The 24,622-nt window shown below is 26.0% G+C and overlaps 2 protein-coding genes and 1 long non-coding RNA gene across 8 annotated transcripts in view; 2 read left to right on the top strand and 1 right to left on the bottom strand.

The window, feature by feature from the left end:
• The window catches only part of LOC132923010 (uncharacterized), a 147,468-nt gene extending 145,470 nt beyond the window's left edge, over positions 1–1,998 (bottom strand). Inside the window, exon 1 of the long non-coding RNA XR_009661081.1 lies at positions 1,922–1,998. This is a non-coding gene — a long non-coding RNA (uncharacterized LOC132923010). The remainder of the gene's footprint in view (positions 1–1,921) is intronic.
• LOC132923007 (CXXC motif containing zinc binding protein) overlaps positions 1–24,622 on the top strand; it is a 433,444-nt gene that overhangs the window by 2,930 nt on the left and 405,892 nt on the right. The window lies entirely within an intron of this gene.
• LOC132920120 (octopamine receptor beta-2R-like) overlaps positions 20,063–24,622 on the top strand; it is a 174,897-nt gene continuing 170,337 nt past the window's right edge. For all 6 annotated transcript variants that reach the window (XM_060982213.1, XM_060982210.1, XM_060982215.1 and 3 more), the window contains exon 1: positions 20,063–20,570. The gene's annotated coding sequence lies outside the window, so the exon portion shown is untranslated. The remainder of the gene's footprint in view (positions 20,571–24,622) is intronic.

Raw genomic sequence — 24,622 nt, forward strand, 5'->3', positions numbered from 1 at the left:
AAATAAAAAATATCTGTATATTCTTTGATATTGTTTATTTATACATAAAAAAAATATTGTGCTTTGTCAAATATTATGATAAAAACTTTACAGTTATAATACTATGAATTATTTGAATATCTGATTGTAATAAATTAGTATACAATCATATTTTATTAATACAGTTCATAGTTGTTAATAATATTGTTATTATTCATGTTTGCAAGTTCATTTTAATCTGCCTATATAGACATATAGTACATGCTATTATGATAACAATATTATTTTATGTATTTATAATAATTTATTTATATAGACATAATCTGCTTGGTGCTATATTTTCAGTGAGTAATATATAAACATTATAAATGTTTATACTCAGAATTTGATTTTGAAAGGGTCTTTGTAGTCCTTATTATACTAGTTTTTTGGTAGAAAATGTATGTCAAAAGAAAAAAATGGAAATAGGTTTCATCATATATGTTGTCGAGTCCCTAGGGTGGTAGCAAAAAAGTTTAACCTATTGGGACGACAATAACCTAAATACGCCTCTGTATAAGACAGTATAATAATTAATAATATTTTCGTGACGCAGTGATGGTCGTTTTGACGAAAAACTCGTGGTGGTGGTAGTGGCGGCAATGGTTAAAAATAATACAAATTGTAATTATTATTATGATTATTATTGTAGTTACAAGAAAAAAAAGCCTAAAACAAAAATAAATGCACTGCTGCCTTACAGGTTATCATTAGACATCGTAGCCAACGATGACGAGACTCGGTTGTTATTATAATATAATATTTATGAAGTATATAAGTGGCTATGCTATAAAATGATATGGTCTTAATATAGGTAATAACATACTATTATTATTATTACGTGTCTGGCAGAGAACAGAATAATATTGTGACTTTAGAGTTTAGATTATGAATCACTAGAAACACATTTGAAAATACCATAATACGTAAACGCATAAAAATATGATTTCGATTTAGTACTGATTATACGAATTAAGCAATATAGGTACTACGGGTTATAGCTACGTATATTATTGTCGGTACAACATAACTACATTGTACCTACCGGCTACCATCTACTATATTTTCCCAGAACATTGATTAACTCAATAAAATAATAAAATCACCGTTACCAGGAGAAATAATAGCCAAGAAATGAAAAATATGTTACATTTTCTAGAAAACTAGTGGGTCTGTGAATTAAAACAATTAAAATTTCCTCATTGCTTTTGAAAATTTATTAAATTACACATTATTTCATAATATAAAAATATTGTTGTAATGTTTTTTAATTCGTTATCATGCGGTAGAGTAATAATAATTGGGAATTATCTTTATACCCGTATCGTCGATTTATTAACATGTGTCGTAAATTTAATACTTACAATTTAAGATGTATAAATTAAATTACAATGTTTTTTTTTCAATTTTTCGGTATTAACAACTATATATAAAATACAATATCTGTTGAATTGATCATACTCAGTACATTTATGAAAACACTTAAAATCTATCAATTTATACTGAGAAATAATATTATTATGTTTTCAGTAGTTTTGTTATGTGCATATTATATGCATGGAACCACTCTGCTAAAAATATTAAAATAATATTGTACTTCTTTGAATATGTTGTTATTAAACATCTAGCCGAACGTAATAGTTTAAAATTAACCTTGCACAATTGAAAAAGAAATTAATTCCTAAATTGTTTAATGAATGTTTTAAATGTAAAATTAATAACACTACCTACTAAATAATTGCATTGTTCCCGAGGAAAAATAAACTTAAACATAATGACCCGGTAAACATCAAGTATATTTTATGTTAAGACAATGCTTAATTAATTTTAATTGCGTGGAACTTATGATATGATACATGTCTATATTGTTATATCAAACTCGTGATTTAGAGTAAATACTTACCAACTAATATTTTTATAGCAAAATAAATTTTCACCATAATTTTTTAATTTGTCTGACGATGAGTGGTTGACAGTAATTTTCACCTCGTCTGAAATTTTAATTACAAAATAAACTTAATATCATAATACAAATAAAACTATCTGTGTAATAATTAAATAAACACTGACATTTTATCCCTGTTATAATTTTTTTTTTATAAAATTGTAATTTTTATAATTTGATGAAAATGATAAGCAAATTATGAACGAATTAAAAAGCTAAAAAATGTATTTTTTATGCTGTGAATATAAAATATGTATTACACTGGTATTTCCAATAAATATATAAATTTAGAATATGTTATATTGCACACAGAAAGATATAGTTACATAATAATATTATTGTCTGTTTTAAAATACAATACATGTACATTTATACTTAACACGTACGTTGTATTATATTATGTTAAAGATGTAAGGTATAATTCTAAATGTTTAATATAGTTCACTTAGACGTTATTAGATAACAAATCAATAAGTTATTACTTGCTTGTGTCTCACTTGTGCACTAAAACGTTGGTTTGAAAATATACTGTGCAATATGCAATATAATTTAATATTATGTTATAACATAACTATTTATGCAATATAATATATATATTACAATAATTAATACATATAAATAGAGTATTGTAAGTATTAATATTTATTAGGTTTTACAAACACTAAACTATATAGTTTAAAACGTTTACTTACAACATACTTCAATACGTATTATACTCATACGTTTACATCTATAATGATATATAAAATAATTCATTTATATTTCTATAGATATAATTAGGTATATAATTATTCTGTTAAAGTACATAATTAATTTGTAATATAATTTAATTTTAATGAATTCTATTAATTTCTATATAATATATACCAATTAAATATAAAATAGACCACTTATTTATAATAATTATTTCTATGATAGATATATTTATAAATATTTAAAAATGTTCGTATAATTATTTTATAAATAGTCATTTTAATGAATGATTTATAATAGGAATATTAAATATAAAAACTAAAAATACTTATAAATTAAGAAAGTAAGTAATTGAATCGTGTTAATTTATTCTTATAGCTTTAAAATACATCAAACTGAACAACTAGAGCCTAAGCCGATAAAAAAAATAAATTACACCAAAGGGTTAAATAAGTAGCTTGCGTTAGAGCTTGACAAACGGACAGAGATTTTCTCTTTCATTTTCATCCAACACCTAACATGTATAATATATATGTAGAAGTTGATTTTTTTTCTTGAACTATACTATATATTATCCAAGTATTATAGGATTTTACTATCCTTTTTTTACAAGAAAGAAAACTTCTAATGGTAAAAGTAGTTGAATTCTGAAAAAAAAACTATTGCTTAGTATATTATCTTTAAATGAGTTAAAACAAAAATACAATCATAATATAATGCCGGAATAAGATATTGTCTAGTTCATTGAAAAAAAAAAAACGCTCTTGTACCTATATTTTATTTTAATATGTAAGTTAAATAACAAAAAAAAAAAAGAATCGACTTCAGAGTTAACGATTCGGCATAAAACACACTAATGTTTACATTAATATACACGAAAAAAAAAATAACAAATAAAACCCAAAGTGTATACTATTTGAATACTATACTAGATACATAATATAATTATAATATTAATAATATAAACTATAAAGAGTATAAAACAAAAGTTTAGATAATTTTATATTATGATTATAAATAAAAAATAAATTAAAACAAACTGTTATCATCTGACGCCCTAATATTTGCGTATGATTTATAACTAAACATTTACTGCTTCGCTTTAATGTGTCACGCATTCTTATAGCGTCGTCTGTCTATTCTATTTAATAAAGACTTGTAGGTACTCCAGTGCAACATTTATGATATAATATTATATTATTATAGTAAGTAACATTATTTATGTGGTAGAACCAAACTAGTTAGTTCTGTGAACTGTACTTTTTTTCATCATATTATATGTGTTTTATGTTCAAATTACGCAGGAAATAATATCTAACAACATAAATTCAAAATATAAATGCACCATTACGATGATGCTTTTTTAGCCTTTACAAAATTTAACTGCAATTTATTTTTTATCTACGTAAGTGTATAAAATATTACATTTTGTGAAGTCTGTGGAATTAAAAATTCGCTATTCCCGTGTACCTACATTGTCTATATTTACTTATTATATAATATGTAAATATTATTATAATAAAAGAAGATGATGGAATAGGTACGAGAAGAAAAATTTATTACGTATAGCAGATTATTTTGTTTAGTTCTTTATGAACAACAGTTAATATATGGGTACCTATTAATATTATATCATTACATCCACGGCATAGTGGTCGCGCTATGAACGAAATTGGTTCCGGAATTCGTATTATGGGAAACATATTGTTAGTCACGGTTTATTGTTTTTTTTTTCTGGAAAAATAATAACTACAATAATATGAAATACTCGACAAGGTCGAAATTTTAAAGCTTTTAGGTAATGTATGTTTAAGGTTTAAACGTATACACATAGATAAAATATAAACAATCTAAGGGTGCACAAAGTTTTATTTAAACATTTTCAAGGACGCATTAGTCAAGAAAAGAAATATTTATAATGCAGGGTTATTCGCATAGCTGGAACTTTTTGGTGTCGCTTGTACATCGCTCAGAGAAACAGCCAGCTAAGACCGGAAATCGTCCAGAAAATCCTAGCTATGCCAAACCAAGGCCATCACATAATACGATCAACGTGGCAACATATTTTGCATACCTTACACATTCAATACCCATGTAATGGCACTAGAACTTTATTTTTTTATATATATACTTATTACTTATTATATAATAACTCATAACTTATAAAAAACAAAGATCATGGAAATAAATATATGACACAAATGTACTGTTAACATTTTAAATACACTGAACTAGCTTTGGAATGAAAAAACACTACATAGGTACTGACAGTTGTATTTGTAAAATTCGTTTTATAATGAATATGATGACCAGTTGTCGAATTAAAACGAAATAATGTTATACTATAGTATTATATTGTCTTCTTAACTGCTCATGACTATACAATCAATATGTATGCAGACAACGGTTATATGTATAAAACACGTAAAAAGTTTTGAAAGTGAATCACTTGTCGTGTTTTCAAAATAAGATGTAAAATGTTTATCTTATAAGTACTTGATTTCTAAAAAAAATAATAAAATATATGTTTTATGTTTTTTTTTTTTTGGATAGCGTTGACAAGGAACTCAAATAATTGGTGTGATAAAAGTAAATATTTAATGAAGATAGACATTTGACGAAGGTGTACTGTTGTGTGCTTAAAGTGTAGAGGTCAACAATTTTGCAACTCTTAACTATTTTATATGTTTATGAAATTGATTTGTATAACCTATACTTTAAACAATAAATTGTAAATTTAATTAGTATTTAAAATTAGAAATTTATTGAATAATACAATTATGCATACCAGAGGATAGCGTAAAAAGGTATGTTGCATATTTATTTTTTATCGCCCGGAAAAAATTGAAGTATTAATGTTTTATTGCATCAATATTTCCCACTGGTGATCTTTCAATAACTAAAAAAAAAAACCATTTGTTTGAACACATCTCATGAAACTATGTAATTATATGAATACAAAGTAATAATTAGGAAATATTTCGACGTAAGAAACTCATTATTTCAAAAACTATGAAACTTAAAAAATTACAATGATACTCAAATAATAAAAATACATTTTTATTTTATTATAACTTTAAATTATGTTATCCAAATATTTTCTATAGTGTCAATAGTTTTTTTTTTTTAAATAACTAGTGACTAATGTTAAAAGTCACCCTATATTAATAATTATTAAAAATGTTTTCATGTGATATTAGTCAGGTCATAAACATGTAATATTTAGTTTTTTAATGCAGAATTACAGGTTTAAATACAAACTGAGCTCATGATATAATAATATAATCCATCAATGCCATCATCAAATGGACCTATTAAAAAATGTGAGTGTTATTTTTCTACGAAGGTAACCAATTCATTGGCTGGAAGTAGACGGGCGAAGTTTTAGTTTTGACGGTTGCGCGGAAGCCAATCCAAACATTTGGAAACCGTCGTTGGAAGACATATTAAACGATTATTATTATTTTTGCTCTTATATTATTGCTTATTGTGAGTTATAGTTACAGTTAAGGTAACCATTGCTAATATATATTATACTTAACGCCCGACCTACAATACAATCGACGTAGAAACGAAATGTTTTAAAATATGTTGTAATTAACAGTAAAATAAATATTGTTTTACTACATAATTTTGTAGTCGTTGGACGAAACTTATGTTTTGGCGCAATTCAAAATATCATAGTCGGGTTTCGTTAACGTGGACCGATTTACAACCATTGGTGGCGTTTATTCCCTTGAAACGTTTAAACATACAATGTAATATGTTTCTACCATTATTATATATTGTGCACAACGCCGTTGATGATAATAATATAGTGATATTATGTTCCACGCCCACCCGTGGCTATCAGACATTCTGCCGCGGAAACTTTGCTAATTGTTACATGCGGATTGTACTACCGAGTGCGATTTATGTCCGTTTAATTTTATGTAATTTGTAAAATTGTAATAATAAGTTATAACACTTATAACAACAACAGCAATAATATAGGAACTAAAACAAATCATCCGACGACATATTCAAAAGCCTAGGACTCTACTTTCAATGTCAAACATTTTCTCATTCCTCCAACAATCGGAATTATATAATAAATTAATATAAATTATTATAAGCTTTGTAAATTTTTGATTAATATTATTTAATCCTATATTGTATTTTAATATTTATTAAAAAAATTTAATATATACATACAACTCCCAAAATCAACGATACCAAGGACTATCTTTTCTTGAATAATTAAAAAAAAATAATAATAATAATTAACAAGAATAATAAACTATGAATTATTATAGACAATACTATACGATAGTATATAATATAAGAGTAATAATAATAATAGTATTTCCAAACTACGGTTGTCCAATCGATGGTAAATTCTAAAAATATAGCCAATAACAAATATATTTATTTACTAAAATTTTATAAATAATAATATTATTATTTATTATATAAATATGTGAACGAATATGTACGATCATGCGTTGTATGCATAGTCTATTTAACTATAAGTTATAACCTTGGTATTTTTTGTTATTTAAAAATTATCCGATTGATCCGTATTCCGTATAGTGTATGCGTTGTATGTAACGATCAAACATATTATTATTATTTGGATTATTCTATAATAAGTAGGTACAATTTTTACGAAGGATTTCATATTTCTCATAAATAACGTGTATACTCGTACATACCTACCTATGTGTAATATGATTTATTCTGGCTTCAAAGTATAATATATTTTTTAAGATTTAAGTATAATTCCTTTATATCTTTACATTTATATTTCGTCTACAATAAATAAACAAATCAATTGGTTTAAGGTTTAGTTTTAATGATTATGCTAATATTGGATAAAAATAAATAGAAAATCATTAATAAATTATCCATTCTATATAATAGTGCAGTGTACTGCGATAACAGTTATCAGAAAAAATAACATAAATTAATTACAATTTAATAATTGCATAATAAATAATAAATAATAATATGTAAGGTTTATTATGGTCATTGGTTCATCAATATTGTATTGATTTAATATATATATATATATATATTATATATTACTATTTATAAATTGCACACACAAGCCATGTTTCAGCAAGGCATCAACTATTTGGTACATAACATATTATATATTATAATATTTTAAATACATTACCAATTATTATGATAAACAAAGCGTAAGGCTTACAAAGATAGTTTCTACAATAAGGCTTTTCGTTTACCTTTATATACAATATTACGATGTGCGTGAGCGCGTGTACATACTGTCTGTTGTACTATAATACTGTAACATCTACACGAACCTATTTGTTATTTTATTTATTCGATGACGTCAAGCGTAACATCATATTCTTTAATAAATGACTATTTGTATAAAAAATAAATGTGTGGTATAAGAATATCAGTGTTCAAGTTTTAATGTAAACGCATTTCAGAAAAAAAAAGAAGAAAAATAGGTATACCTATAAACATATAGGTACGTAATATATTATGTAGGTACCTATTTGTTTGCCTGCATTGTAGTACTTATACTGGTTATACTCTATAGTATATGGTCCAAGTTCAACGTAATCGATCAAACGTGTTATAGTTATAATGCTGTAACGACTATAAAAATAACATAATAATAATTGTGTTCATTTTTATAGGAAAACACGATTTTTTATTAAATTCAAAATCATCAAAAGAAGTATTAAGCAAACTTTAAACATTATGAAATGAACAAAATCATATACAATAATAGTGTTAATAATGCTATTAAACATTTTTATTTCGTAAGAAAATGTATAGGTACTATTATAACAGACATTGATTGTATACGATGTTTTTATACTCAAAATAAAAATATGTATACATTAAAATAATATTTTTATTTTTGTTTATATATATACATCAATTTTCATTTTTCATAATAATTTACCTATAAAATGACCATTGAGTACATTAGTTTTTAAAAAATAAGACATTTGTATGTAAAAAATATTATAATATATTATTATTATCTTTATTGAGCATTTAAATATATATGCACCTATAATATAAGTAATCATAACACAATAATAACTGTATTATCATTGTTATGTTAGTACTACCAACGTGTATCATTGAATGCAAAGATTTCATAAAGGATTTGACAAAATAAAAATGAGAAATATTGAACGCTTGCAGATAAATTGGTAGCCGGTCAGTACATATTTTAATAATATTTATTTATTTTTCATAAGAAGGGAGTCGTAAGACATAATGAGAGCTATAAGTCTATAACACGTAAACTTTAAATTATGAAATTATAGTATAACCACAACTATAATATTTTTTAAATAATTTAAGCCTTGAATTAGTGAAAAACGCTTTGTCCAAGGCTGACGAGCCTGTATGATGAGTTAAATCCTTGAAGAGCCCTTGCAAGATTAGAGCACTGTATAAATAATTTCGAGAAAATCTAAATAAATACCTAACTATAAACCTATTAACTAAATTGACTTCGCTTAAATTTGTGACTTTATGTAGTGAATGATAATTTTGTATAAAGTATTTTACAAGAACAAATTACACTTATGTATTCCTTAAAATATTTGATACCGTTAATCATCATTCATCATCATAATAAAATATAAATCTTAGACCTATTAAGTACTAAAATACTTAGTTGTGTACATTAAGAACTTCCTAGTCAAATTATAGAACTAAAAATTAATTTTTTCCTTTCGACGCATTCTTTTCAGACGAACCTATCACTCAGGCTGAATATTTATGTGTGGGAGATAATATTAAATAGTTGGTAGAACGCGTGACCCGTTTAATTAATATATAATTTATGCGATCAAATGATATTCATAAGTATATAGATGTACTTTACTGTTAGATACCAATTTAAAAGAAGTATTAATAATATATATATATATATATATATATATGTATTATGTATCACAACTCCCTATTGCGAAATTTTTGAAAACGAAAAACAAATCGTTGTGATTCAAATTCACAGGTACACATATTATAATGCAGTTGTACAATATAAACCTTCTAAAAATTGGAATGACAGTGAAATACATTTAAAGTTTTAAGTGATCACAAAAAAATGATTCGATTTTTGTGAGCCAAAACAAAATAAATGTGTGAATCACCCTATAGCAACCTTTATGACTTATGTGTTCAAAAAAAACTTAAGACACCCTCCAAGTTTCGAAGATTCTATTTATATTTATATGTACTACTTTTATTTAAATTGTCAAATTGGTCTAAGTTCTGATATTAGCCGTTAGTAAAATAAATAATTTTAAATTTATATTATTATATTTATATTATACGTACGACTACACTCAACAGCTCAAGAGCGGGCATTGAAGTTATGTACCTAAACATTTTATGCCGTACCACCGCTGCATAGGTGTTGTTAACCCGACCGGAAAAATGAACTGCGCGTCGACGTTGGTTAATCAAATTGGAACTGAACACGATATTATTATGCTGTTGTTTATGACAGCACACGCATGGTTGAAAAAGAAACAATATTTTAATACCATTCTCACTTTGCAAGAAATCACATGCATTTTCCCCGCTATTATGAATAGTTCATATAAAAATGTACCCTATAACAAATGATTTGTTCAATTACGCCATTATGCCGATAACGGTCGGATAAGCTTATGATTTATATATTATATATTATTCTTACGTGAAACCTACGAATAATAATACAGGTAACATTAGGTTTGTGAATCCACGACGTTTCGTTCTTTTCGTATTTTCCCAACCAGAAAACTTATTAATTTACCCATGTTTTGGCCACTGTCAATATTAAAATGAGATTTGGTCCCTAGGTTTTTCGAATAAAATAAAATATCAATAAATTAATATTAAGTTTGGAAATCACGTTAATATTAATTCATTGGTCGAGTTTGGTAATTATTTTCGATGTGCGTTATACCACCTTCGATTCGTATAATAATAATTATTATACTAATTATTATACTTACTAATTATAATATTATACTGTTCTCGACGACTTTTCGGCGAAACGTGTTTTGCGCATATTCGAGTCTCGTCACTATAATATACTATATTGGTCCGACGAAATGCGTCACTCGTTCACTGTGGACGCGCGGCGCGTCAAGGTGAGACGCACATCGGTCACCCATATTGTATATATAATATATAATATATTACTATTTACAAGTTCCTCGGACAAGAACCGTAACGAGATAGCCCTATTGACATTTACGGAACACAATAATGGGCGATAAGCCATCTATGACAAGGGGGAAATATCCTGAATGATTGCGGTTCGGTAACACTGCTGAAAAGTGTACGGTTTAACATTGGCACGACGAAAACCCACAGCCAATCAGGGGCCATACAGTCGACGGCTGATAGTATATATATTACATAAAGTTGGGATTCCGAACGAACATTCATTCCGTTTACAATAAGGCACTGTACATTCGAACTTTTCAAAACAGCGTCGGGAGAGTTGAAAACCATAAACACGACGCCAGTCTATCCAATCGCCGTGATAATTGACGTGCGGTGATATTCTTATAATTTATAGAATAGTAATATTCTCGCGGCTACACTGCCTGTTGACGTGTTAAAATTAATATTAAATAATATAACGAGTAAATTCTGAGGACCAGTCGCAATCACAACCCGTTGAAAGTGTATCATAAGTGAAACATTAAAAGGCTCGCCGTCCACACGACGCCGGACCATCGACAAAGGATAGGAGTACCTATCTCGATGGAACAGGGAGAAAATAACCATCATGCCTTTGCCACGTTCTATTTCACCCGCCAACACCTCTACCGCATAGTTGTATGGTTTATTGGTTTCTCATTCATACATTGTTCCTGCCGCATAGTTTTAACGGTTCGTCAGAGGTCACAAGGTTTCTGTAGAATTAACTAAAAGTTCACTGTTCACTCACTAATATTATACTTGGTTGCAAAAACACATACCTATTTTAATGTTGAAAATTATAACGAAATAAAACGTACCGTCATAATGAGCTACATAATAATTATTATTGTTAATTTAAAAGTTTACAAACAATTACATTTTTTTGCACTTAATTTATTTCTAATTCATTTCATGACAAATACAAACATTTATTAAATATAAACCAGGTATTTAAAAATTAAAATGCATTTAGTTATTATAGAAGTTTTTTTTATTATTCCGCCGTGTTAATTAAGCATCAGATAACAGCATTTAACGAAATAAATAATATGTAATTTAAGAAATGAAAGTAATTTATAACACCGCTAAGTGGAGAACGAAAATCCACATCGATTCAAGAATTTAGAGGTCTTAATATTATAGGCACTCGAATTTTTAAAATTAGCGTAGTGCATAATTAATCTGTATCATAATGTGATTATTGTGAATGTTTTTTATTTATTTTTAAATATATATAAATTATAAACAAATGTGGACACCGCTTTGCTATAAATAAGGTATCTAGTGGATTACTTTAATGGAGATCTTAAATATGAATTCAATAATAATATTATATTATATAATTCAAGATATTGTTTTTGATATAACTATTAAAGTTTTTATTGTACAGAATATACAATCTGTTCCCTCGGGCACAATAAGAATACATGCTAAAAGAATAAAAAACATTGAACAATTTGTAAAGGAAGAAGCCATCCAGTGACAGCAGTTATAAAAGTAAAAAAGTTGATTTAGTTTTTTTTTTTAGAACACTGAATTTATTATATGATTAGTATTTAATTATTATAAATTAAAGAATCTGTAATATTATTATACTATATTATGTTACTATTATTAACTTTTAAGATGATATTACCTTGACGCGAAAATATTGTGAATAATCTATTTACTGTAATATAAATACATGATATTTAAAAAAATCGGAAGTTTTCATATCGTCTAAAAATAGTATAAAAATTTCAAAATTATTTAGAAAATTATACTATGCTGAAAAAATGTTTGCAATTTTGACGAATTTTATAAAATTGTGAACGTAAAATGCATACAAAAAGATTTGTGCTTTTTAGGTATTTGAAAGAAACAAAAATCTGCATGGAGCCACGGACACACACAATATGTTACAGTACAGCAGTGTTACCAACTTCACGCTATATATTTTCAATACTTTTATACAGATTTATGAATAAGTTTTATGGTATCTTTTATTAAATTTTAAGAATTTTGATCTAGCTAATAATAATAAAAATAATATTTAAAAATGTCTGTAATTAACTTAAAAAAAGTTAAAATATTTAGAAGATTTTATACTGTATTAGAAATATATGCATAAACGATTGGCGAAAAATTCATTTTCGTTTTTGAAAAACTATAAAACTCAAAAATCGTCTAAGGAAAAATAATTATTATACGGGTGAATAACTAATATCGTAAAAATTTGTACTTCATATAGTCATAAAAAATTTATATGACTTCCACTTTTTTCAGTAAACATTTTTTTTATTGATAAAAAAAATAATGAGGAATCTTGTATTATATTTTCAAATCTTAAGTATAAAAAAGGATTTTTTTATGAATTTCAAACTACAAAATAGTTTGGAAATGTTTGAGATTTTACAAATTTTGTCAAAATCAAAAATTTAAATATTTTTAAAAATATATTATGACTATACACTTTATATATTTTTTAAATTATTAACTTAAAGTAATACTTTCAACTGGAACATTTTTCCTAGTGTTAAAAAAAATTATAAATGTCTATAAATAACTCAAATAAAGTCAAAATATTTAAAAAACTATAATATTATAATGTGTAAGAAACGCTTTTTGTAAAAATTTCAAGTATCTAAAATAATTTATTTTTAAGTTCCACCAAAAAACCAAATTGGTTTTGTAAAATTTCTTGTTTTTTCTTAATTGTTGGTTTGTTTTTTCCTGATTATTTTGAAAAATACTAAAATATTAACCTCTCAAGTACAAAATTGAAAATAGATTCGATTTTGTATCCGAAACCACCCTCAAAATTTAAAATCAAACCTTTTTTCGTCTACTAGGTATACACACCTACACACACATACACATAACACATATTATACACAAAGAACTTACATCATAGTAAAATCAATATCGCTTTGCTCAGAATTAAAAATAATCAGGTATATAATAGAAAAGTTTTAAGGTTCCAAGCTTTAGAATAGTGTGCGTAATATGACTTTACACATAAAACTTTAACTTTATTTTTTAGAGAAAATCTAAGTATAATTTTCATTAGAATATTTTATGTAGGTATTTATGATTTAATAAATACTATAATATGAATAAATTCTGATATCTGAGATGCAATAATACACTTATTATTTATTATATTATTGAATATTGATCAATAGTTCATATAATATTTTAAATTAAGTCTAAGCATTACTACAATTCTAATGCTTTATATTGTGGTTTCAAAGTGAACATTATATTAAAATATTATTATAGAAGATATCTGGTATTTATTATATTAACTTATATTTCGTTTTATTAATAGTAAGTTATAAAAAATTTAATTAATTTCAAGTTTAAATATATTACTGTGAAGAATGGAGTTTTTATGTATTTTAAAAATATTTTTAAGTTATGTACATTGAAAAAAAATTATAATTTGCAATTATTAGCTTATAAATTAATGAAATTTAATTATATATAACATTAGAATATTATGCGAAACAATTATTTATTGTGATTGGTAACATATCTAATTTCAGGAACCTTGATTGAGAAATTTTCATGCAAGTCTACTGTTATAGGAAGTAAAGTCACCAAGATAATTACAATAAATTCAACCACCGTCTGCTGTCAGGCCCTCTGATAGGAGTGCACTACTTCCGTTTGTAGGAGGGCCACTTGCGCAGCAACACCATCCCACTGACCCGGCGGCGTGGTGGTTCCGGTTCCGGACAAATGCTGAGATATACTGGAATGCTGTAGTAATATCATCTGCAATGCACTCATACACCTTGATGTGTTAACTTATTAGTAGTTTCCTTGGATGAGTCTCGTTTTTGGCTTTGTGTTATCAAAAGTAATTTGCAGGTGATTGAAAGCCAAATAATCTGTTCTTTGGCGAGCACCAATAAATTAAAAATGTCGAAACTCTGTTAACAATTAATACTATATGATCATAGTTTTTGACCGTCATATTCGATGATAATCAAACAAGACGCATATTCATATCACACCTATAGACATGGTATGTTTACCTATTCACAAACACGATGTAAGTAACCTCAACTCGACGTTCTCCGAGATAATAATATTATTACGTGGTTGAATTTCTATATGCAGACCGTAATGACTTTCCACTCTGGCATGAACTTGTCGTCAGGGGTGGCTCTCTTGATTTAGAGTGAAAATTAACGTATTTATTATAGATTATGATATAGTGTATAACTGCACGATCGATCTGAGGACGTAGTTGACATTTTCAGCAGTAATATTTTACACATTTCCATACGTATAAGCACTAGCTTCCTTATATTATTATGTTGTAGGTACAGCGTTGATTAAATACGCATATAATATAAATTATATATTTAATCAATGTGTACAGTCTGAAATTATTTTTGCAATGTCTAATAGATACATTTGTTTATTTAATATCATAAATAGTATTAATCAAAAATAGAATATGAATATTAATTTTTCAGAAATGTTATTGCAATATTTCCAAGAACGTCGGACCGATCTACGTCCATTATAGCAATGGTTTGCGACCATTAAGTATAAACTTTTATTCGAGGTTGTACACTCTGTATAGGTACTCATATATAAATCCAGTCGAGCGCACCGACCGACTGACGTCCGTGCCCTTTGCTTAAGGTACGTCGTCGAATATCGACTGTTAAAATAGGTAGGAAATATGCGGAACTTAATGGTAAGTGAGCACGCCTCGGCAATAATAATTATGATTGCGCTCTGCGATGGCTAATGTCGCGTACCTATAGAATATGTTTCTTGTTGTGGCACTTGTCGATCGATCATAACGTGTTAAGCAACGTGGTGTACTTATAGAGTTTTTCGTGTTATTTGTGCAAATGAAACAAAATACATAATTCGATCTTCCATTCAAAATAATATAAATTTTGTACAGAAAACTTAACTACCTACTGTGCTCACGACCTAACGGTCGCTTATATAAACACATTATGCAGTGACAAGCAGATTATAATAATATTATAACTTGTAAGTCATGTAACGTTATAATATAAAAAACAAATATCAATATTAGGTAGTCCTCAGTGTGCATGAATGAAGGCCATTTAAACTATAATATATTTTATGTTGAACGATTAAACAAAAAGCACATATTTTTAAATATAAATATATATTATCTTATATGACTTTATAATAATTTATTGTAGTAGTGAGCTAATAAATCATAAAGTTGTAGATGCATTTATTTTATAATATTTTAACTGGACAAAGAACACTTCAGTGCAAGGGAATGATATTTAATAGCATTTCATTTACAAAATAATAACACTCACACGTCATGACAGATCTATTTATATTATTATACATAAAAACTGCATAATATTATTATTTAAATATACCAAAGTATAAAAATAGAACTATTTAATAACTGCTATTATGGACAACTATGAAAAACTTGGAACGTAAATTATTGTTTTATTCTTCAAAATATTTATAGTTAAATTAAATTCCTATGTTTATCATCTATAATATACAATATGTACATATGTTATATTTATTACATATTATATAGATAATAGTGTACACGTAATACATAATATGTAATGTTTATTTATTTTAAACTATTTTAATGATATAAATATTGCCGTAAATCAATATAATACGGTGTAATGCAAAATATATTAGAAACTTAGATTGTAAGATGCTTTAGATGTAGTTGCTCATAATTTCGTATATTTTTTTGGAAAATTATTGATTTTAAAAATAAATAAAATATAGTGTTCTCTGATGGGAAAAGTAGGACTTTACGATTTAATATTTACATTTTTATGCACAGATAAATTATGTTTATTTATACATACGATGTTTTACTTTTAAATATTTTGTTTCACTGAGACGTCAGTTTTTACCTACACAGTATGCATATACTCTACAATATTTCTCTAACAATAATAAATATTCAATGTTAAATTAATACATTATTTAACAATGGGATAAGTAACTATAGAAAACCTCAAAGATACACTTAGGTATATTTGAAATTAGAATTATTACTAAAAATAACTTTTTTTATATTATATATTATATTTTTTGTATATAACAAACATTACAGTTTAACGATCATAATATTAATGACAAGGTAATTATACTAAATAATGTAATTATTTACCTCTTACAAAATCAAGTATAGAAAAACATTTAGAATGAGATGTATTCAATGAAGTATATTCGATTGATTATCAGCCTGTTATGATTGAATATAGAAATCAAATTCGAAAATATTACCAGATTAAGCCAAAACTAAAAACAAATGTTAAAATAATATTATTTTATTATTATTTTTTTTTGTCATCATAATTTATACGTATCTTACTTAAAAATCCAGTAAGCTAGAGATTATGCGTTTGAAGCTTAAAAATGTATTAAACAAAAAATAAATAAATAATTACCAGTTAAAAATACTACAAAATAATAATGCCACCAAAAAAAAAAATTTAAACAAATCATTTTAGAAATGGTCGAAATTTGTTTATATTATTCATTGTATTTGTCATTTGTGTATAAAACCAGCATTATTTGAAAAAAAAAATAGTAATTAATTAAATTTATCAAGAAGATAATTACAATAAATTATTGATTATATATTTGTATTCCTTGTCAAATAAATAAATAAATATATATATATATATTATATAGATACAGTTGTCAAGAACTTGATTAGAATATTGTAAATACCGTGTTTTTTTCAAATGTAAAATATAGGTTTTATGTAAATGAAATTACAATGATTGGATGTAAGTCAAACGAGTAACGACAGATATTATGAGTAAAGCAAGAAGGACAAAGTATATATATATCTAAGTTTTTTATTTAATATTTATGTGATGTATTTATAAGATAAGCCGTTAACGAATGTTTTGTTTTTATTTTTGTGATTGCTTGTCAACGTGTTAGACATTATTGATATATTATGAACAATTTTCAGTGGTTATAAAGATAATGAATATGAACTGTGTAGGGGGGCCATAAATGTGTAGGACCAAATGCCATTTGCCCACAGATGCTTTCAATGTTTTTAGTTTGTTTGTATTTTTGTGTGTTTTCTCAAATGTTCGCCCAATTGTTTTGTCACCCGTGTAATTGATGGCGTCTTTAGTTGCCATTTCTGGTATTGAAATACCAGTGAAGTATAGAGTAACTCACCAGCTGCTTTTTTTCATTTTATTTTATTGTATTGTGGTTAGACAAAATGAATTTTGTTCAATAAACTGTTCTAGAACTATTACTAAAAATAATTTAAGTCATAAAATTCTAAAACGAATTTCCAAGAGAAAAATAATAAATTTAAAACAATGTTTTTCGAAAGTACTGACATACACGAGTATATTTTTATATTCAAAATATTAATTAAATTTCTTTTTTTATTAATTAATGCAGTTTATAAAATTGATTTAAAATTTCTTGTAATATTGAATTCTCATACTGTAATAAGCATAATTAAATTAGAAAAACGATTCAAATTTAATATGTTTTACTATATTTGTTTCATTCATGTAAGTTATATAATAATAATAGGATTATATGTTGAAAAATGTATTTATCTAAGACATAATATTTACCATTAATATTCCAGAATTATAACATGGAGCTATATTGATTGTTGTAAGAAAACATCAAACTTAGAAGTCATTAACATCGAGTAAGCTATTGCCGTATAGTATTAAAATTCCACATGCATATGACACGTCATGCACATAAAATAATATGACGTTATAATATTACAACTGTGGTTATTATTATTATACTGCAGAATAATATTACCAGTTCGTTATTAACTTATAAACGAAAAAAATGTTTAATTAAAAAATAATAAATACACTAATACGAAATTATAATAATACGAAATATTGATATCACTTATAATATGCAGACCATGTCCTTCATCAGTCTAGTTTGTAAATTGGCTGTAATGTTAACGACCGCCGACTACCGTGCACAAATAGTTTAAGTTTTGTTATTGTACATACCTAATCTCACCTGTTCTTAGTAATAATAATAATAATAAAAAGAAAAGAAAAACGTAAGATTATTAAAATATGTCATCGACAAAAAATTATACTACATAACAGACCACAGCGACGACAGCAATGTTTTTTTTTAAACATTTTATGTCGTTGTGAATGTATTAATAACATTAAAACGGTTTCAGAGTTCGTAAAACAATTGTGGCGTATAGGAATAATATAATACGTAGTCTTAAATATATTTGCAAACGGTCAGCCTGTGGCTGCCACTGCTGACTGGTGACCGGGGCTTAACACATGACTGTTATGCAATATTTAGTCAATTATTCATATAAAATAATTAATTTACGACAAAATTTTACTGGTTTTAATTTGATGAGATGATTATCAGCGTGTGAGTGCGTGTTAAGCGTCATGACGGCATAACTGTGACGAGTTATATGACAAATAGTATAGTATTCAATTTTATAGAAGAAAACAAAATTGAAATAATAACTTGTTTTTTTAATAATACTCTATATTGAATATTTATATGATATATTATATGATTTTTATAGGTATGATATAAGTTTACTGATTTAAAAAAAATCATTTTCCAACAACTCACCAATCATATTCACTCAGTCAAATATTTTCACGATTATTATTATTACCATATTAAGCAAAAATTGTCAACCTACACCAATGGGTCGTTTCTAAAAAGTTTGTATGCGTGTAGTGCATAACGTTTCCAGACAAACGCGTGTATCGGTTTCAACCGCAGTACACGTATGCTAAATATTTTTTTTTATATGACAAAAATATATTATTATTATTTTTATTAATATTGAATGACTATTATTGTGGTAAGGAGGACAGGCGAAAAACACGCGAAAAATGACAATATAATAATAATGATATTAAATATAACATCGTACTTTCTGTGTGCAGCGGGTCATAGGTAATACGCATTATTCCAGTTTAATAACAACTATAATATGAATGCGGTCCATTTGGATGAAAAAAAAAATAATTAATGTAAAATTAAAAACGAAATCGTAGGTACGGGCTCTTGGCGGCGACGAACATGTCACATATAATAACAATAATAATAAAAACAATAATACGGAGTCGTAAAATCTCGCGCGCGTTGGCCTACGGTAATATTTTATTGCGGCGCTCGCGATCACTGTACGACGGCCGCGCCAAAGTTGCCCAAGCACCGGAGCGGCGGCCGCCGACGCGCACGGTAGCGCAGTAGTTCCGGATTACCCTCCAAGCGCGCCGCCGACCCGCGTAGTCCTGTGACCGCGTCAACTGTTCACGCCGACGGACGACGACGAGAGATATTTCGCGCGATTTCCACTTCCGTTTGCCGTTCGAATATAATCCCTCCGTCGTTTATCGTTAATATTATTATTTATTTATTTTTTTTTATTTAATATTTTTTTACGAATTTGGTCGTCCGTCCGGGCACAGTGTAGTTGGTTTACGTACCGTCGTGAATATAATACGCAGTGTGTGATCCCGCGCGGTGTCCAAGTGCGAGTCGGGTTATAGCGTAACACGATTGCCGAAGTTGGATGTGTGTGCGAATTTTTTTATTTTTATTTCATTGCTGTGCGAGTTCGATTATTTTTCTAAAAATTTTTCCTCAAACAAATTTCAATATTATTATACTTGACGGATAATGAATAGAATTCAACAGCCGAATTTGCCGATGCCGGTTTCCTGATTGTAGTTAATAGGTAGGTACCTGATAATTACATTAATATTCAGTATCATTATGTATATTCGAATAAAACGCGAAATGTAGGTACGAAACGACTTGTTTTTCTTCTGCGAACACAATAATATTATAAACATTAATATGATTATAATAAATACTATGACGCGTCCGCGATGGTGCTGAATTAAAAAAAAAATAATTTTAACGACTGAGTGGCTTATAATATAATATAGAAGTATATACAAAAAAAAACATCTCACTCAGATTTCAGAGTACATGGATACTTTTGACTATTTAATAGACTAAATATTTTTAGTATTCTATGACTTGTATACCACGTTTCACAGACCGACGCGTTCGTTACTATAATTTCTGAAAAATTTCCGTAATATGTTTACCAAATAAAGTTACGGTATGTGTTCGCATTATACAGTTCCACTGAGTATTATGCTTAAGAAGTACCCATCGGATAATGAATAATTATATTAATCTATATATTCTATACTTGCATATTTGTGGTCTTGTGGACAACAACTGTGATATTTAAAAAATAATTAATTGACCACATAATACAATTACTAGCGTCGTAATTACTTTTTAAAAACTTTAAACCATTAAAAAATTATTTGCCAGATATGTGTCGAATGATAAAAAAAAAAATGAGAAGCACTGGTGGAGTTCACTCGATGGTAATTGACGTTAGGTGATGGGTTACTTCCGTACTGGATTCCCATGTGTGAGTGTGTATTTTTTTATTTTTATTTTTTGTCCATTGTCCGTGACAACGAATTCGGCTGGTGTAGCTGCTACTGATCGCAATGATCACATATGTATTATAGTTAGTGTGTAGGCATCTCGTTTAATAGAATAAATATTAAGTTAACGATACAATGTTATACTATATGTTATGCTGCATGTTCAAAATAATTATACGTGCTATGCGATTCATTGGTTCATGTATTTGAAAGTTAGAATTGCAGTGCTACTTATACTGTGATATTTATTTTCATCATGTATTTAGCATTTGGTCGTTAAAATGATTTAAATATATTTGATACAGAAACAGGTAGTTTATAATTAAAGTATTGATGTAAAAATATATTTCGAATACTGAGTGATATTGAAAAATGGCGAAAGGGTGATTAGCCTTTTATTCGTTTTTCTTGTTTTTAAAAACATCTCCTCTTTTGGGTAGCAAAAGTAGTTCAGGCATTTGTATAAAACTCTTTTTAGTCTTTATATTGATCGAGAAGTAGACTCGTGTATAACTATGCACGAGGTCAGCTACAATAAATTCTCAATAACTTGTGGAAATCGCAAACACATTTAGAAATTGTGTCATACTGCAGCTATAAAATTAAGTTTAAAACACTTTTTTAATGGAAATAACATCCAAACTGTCAAACTGTAGTACTTCTAAATTTTTCAATGTGCAATAAAATTAACTTAAATGTATTTTAGTATATTTATACAAAACTAAATTAAGAGTATTTAGAAAATAATAAATATCCGTGTGAAAATATTTATATTTAAGTTTTCATTAAGGTAATATGTATTTCTTTTATGTGACTAGATTATTTAATATATTCAATCCTGAATATTTAATTCTGATAGTGTTTATTATAATGATATATCTAATAAGGATTTAAAAAATGTATTTTACATAAATTATTAAATAAATATTTGAAGATAAATGACTTAAATGATATAAGTATTTAGTATACACATAAAAATATAACATAATATTAGATACCTATTTATTTCGTAGATGTATGTATATGTATAAATTATTAGTATAAATGAAATATTTTTAAAATTTAGTAATTGCAATTTTTAAAATTTTGGTTTGACGATATTTTATATAATATGCAGTTATAAAAAGCAAGTACCTTATAATCCAATTGTTACTAATATACATCGACATGATGCTATAAATTATAAAAAATACTTAGGTAGGTACGTGATATGACAATATTATCGTAGCATAATTTATAATGTTTAACAAAACTATAAATCTACAAAATAACAGTAAACACAGTTAAATAATTGCAATAAATATAAAAAAAAAATGTATAGAATTAATTGACAATATGTTAGTGATATAAATTATGTAATTTAATACCTAATAAGCTTTTGATTAATTAATTAATTAATTAAATGTTCTTATGTTATGATTATGCTATTTAATTTAAACTGTAATAGCATTTAATGAATTAATAGTATTTGTAATCAGAACATTAATAATAAATGAAGACTTATAATTAATTATAATTACTCAATTAACAAGCAATATTTAGTAATAGTAACGAATAATGCATATTGTAATATGCATAGTTTATACAAGAAAAATAATCTTTAACCTTATACGTTTTAGACGAAGTTTTGACGTAATAAATCACAATACAATTATAAAATATTTTTTAATTTGATCATTCATAGTTGATATCAAAAACCAATGAATAATCTTACCTCAAATGAAGGTTTATTATTTTTGTTTTTAATTTGATATCATAATCTCCTAATAACTATATTTAAAGACAAAATTTTAATCGTTTAATTTTTATTCTTGAGTATCTATCTATACCCATATAATTAACAATTTTATTTACTATGTTGGTAATCTACACACTACCTATAGATAATTCAACGACTTCGTGTCTAATCTAATACTCTCTGATTTTGAGTCTCAAATATTTTAAGGATTGTAAGTACTTTTCTAGTACACTATAAAAAATAAAAAAGTCGTAACATTTTAAAATTAGTAGATAGGTAATTTAACTGTTTTAAATGAAATATGTCAACATCGGGTACTGAAAATAATCGAGTGTCAAGAAATTATTAACGATTCAACTGTTAATACGTACCTAAGGCAAATTTTATGTTTTCACGTAACATATTATATTTGTCATAAACAGAAAAAAATAATAATATACAATTTGTATTTTTTTTAAAGTAAACTTATTTAATATTATACAATAGTAGGCACCTAATAGTAATAAGTATAAGCGCTAATATGTATATTTTTTTAATATACCCATAAAAATATTATTAATGTGTAATGATTACAAAAAGTTCAGAATAAGCTGTTATATTTATCACATCAATTTGCAATCATATTGTTGATGATTCATAATATCATATAATATGACGTACTATTATAAAATGTTATTTGGTTTTATTTTTAATTTTTCTGTTCATTGATTCCTATTATTTATTATTGTTTAAAATTAAACATTATACGAATATTACTTTAAAGTTATAAACACGTGAACAAATATATACTTGTTTTATATTAAACTTTTGATAACGATGAACGTGTATACATTTTATGTTCTTGTAAATACTTAGAGGATAAAAAAAAAATAATTTTACCATAAATATTCTAGTTATATCAGCTAACATTAAAGTTAACCTGAATACTGATGACAAGAAGTTCTTAACGTTAATATACTACATAAATCAATGATACTCTTGAACCAGGTCTTATAGAAGTTAATAAACTTTAAATCATATAGATACATGGTATTTTCGTGAAGTTTTCTTAAGAAGTTATTTTAAATTACACTTATGATTAGTTTATGTGTGTAATATAAGTACATGCAATATGAACCTATATATATATATGATTATATACAAATATATCAATATATCTGTTATCAACTTTTAACAAATTTATTTAGCTTATTAAATGAACTTAATGAGCTTATTATTTAGTTTTAAAATTGTACTAAATATTTTTTTTAAATTCCTAAAAAATTTTTATAATTTTAAATTATATAGTTATTAATAGTTAATTTAATCATTATTGATCCTATTTTGAACCTTAATATAATTTTTAAATACAATGATATGTATATTAAATATTGTAAATATATATTAAATAATATGCCTTAATTAGATTATTATCATCAGGAAAAATTTGTTTTAGTTTTTCATCAAGCAATAATATAATTTTGTTCTCATCTTTATTGAGAGTCAGTTACTGCGTATTCGTATAATCTATTTTTAAATAATTATTATACCTATCTTATTTTTTTATTAAACTTCTTTTAATCTTATCGTTGATATTAT

Source organism: Rhopalosiphum padi, chromosome 2, assembly GCF_020882245.1.
Source record: "Rhopalosiphum padi isolate XX-2018 chromosome 2, ASM2088224v1, whole genome shotgun sequence".
NCBI classification, from domain to species: Eukaryota; Metazoa; Arthropoda; class Insecta; order Hemiptera; family Aphididae; genus Rhopalosiphum; species Rhopalosiphum padi.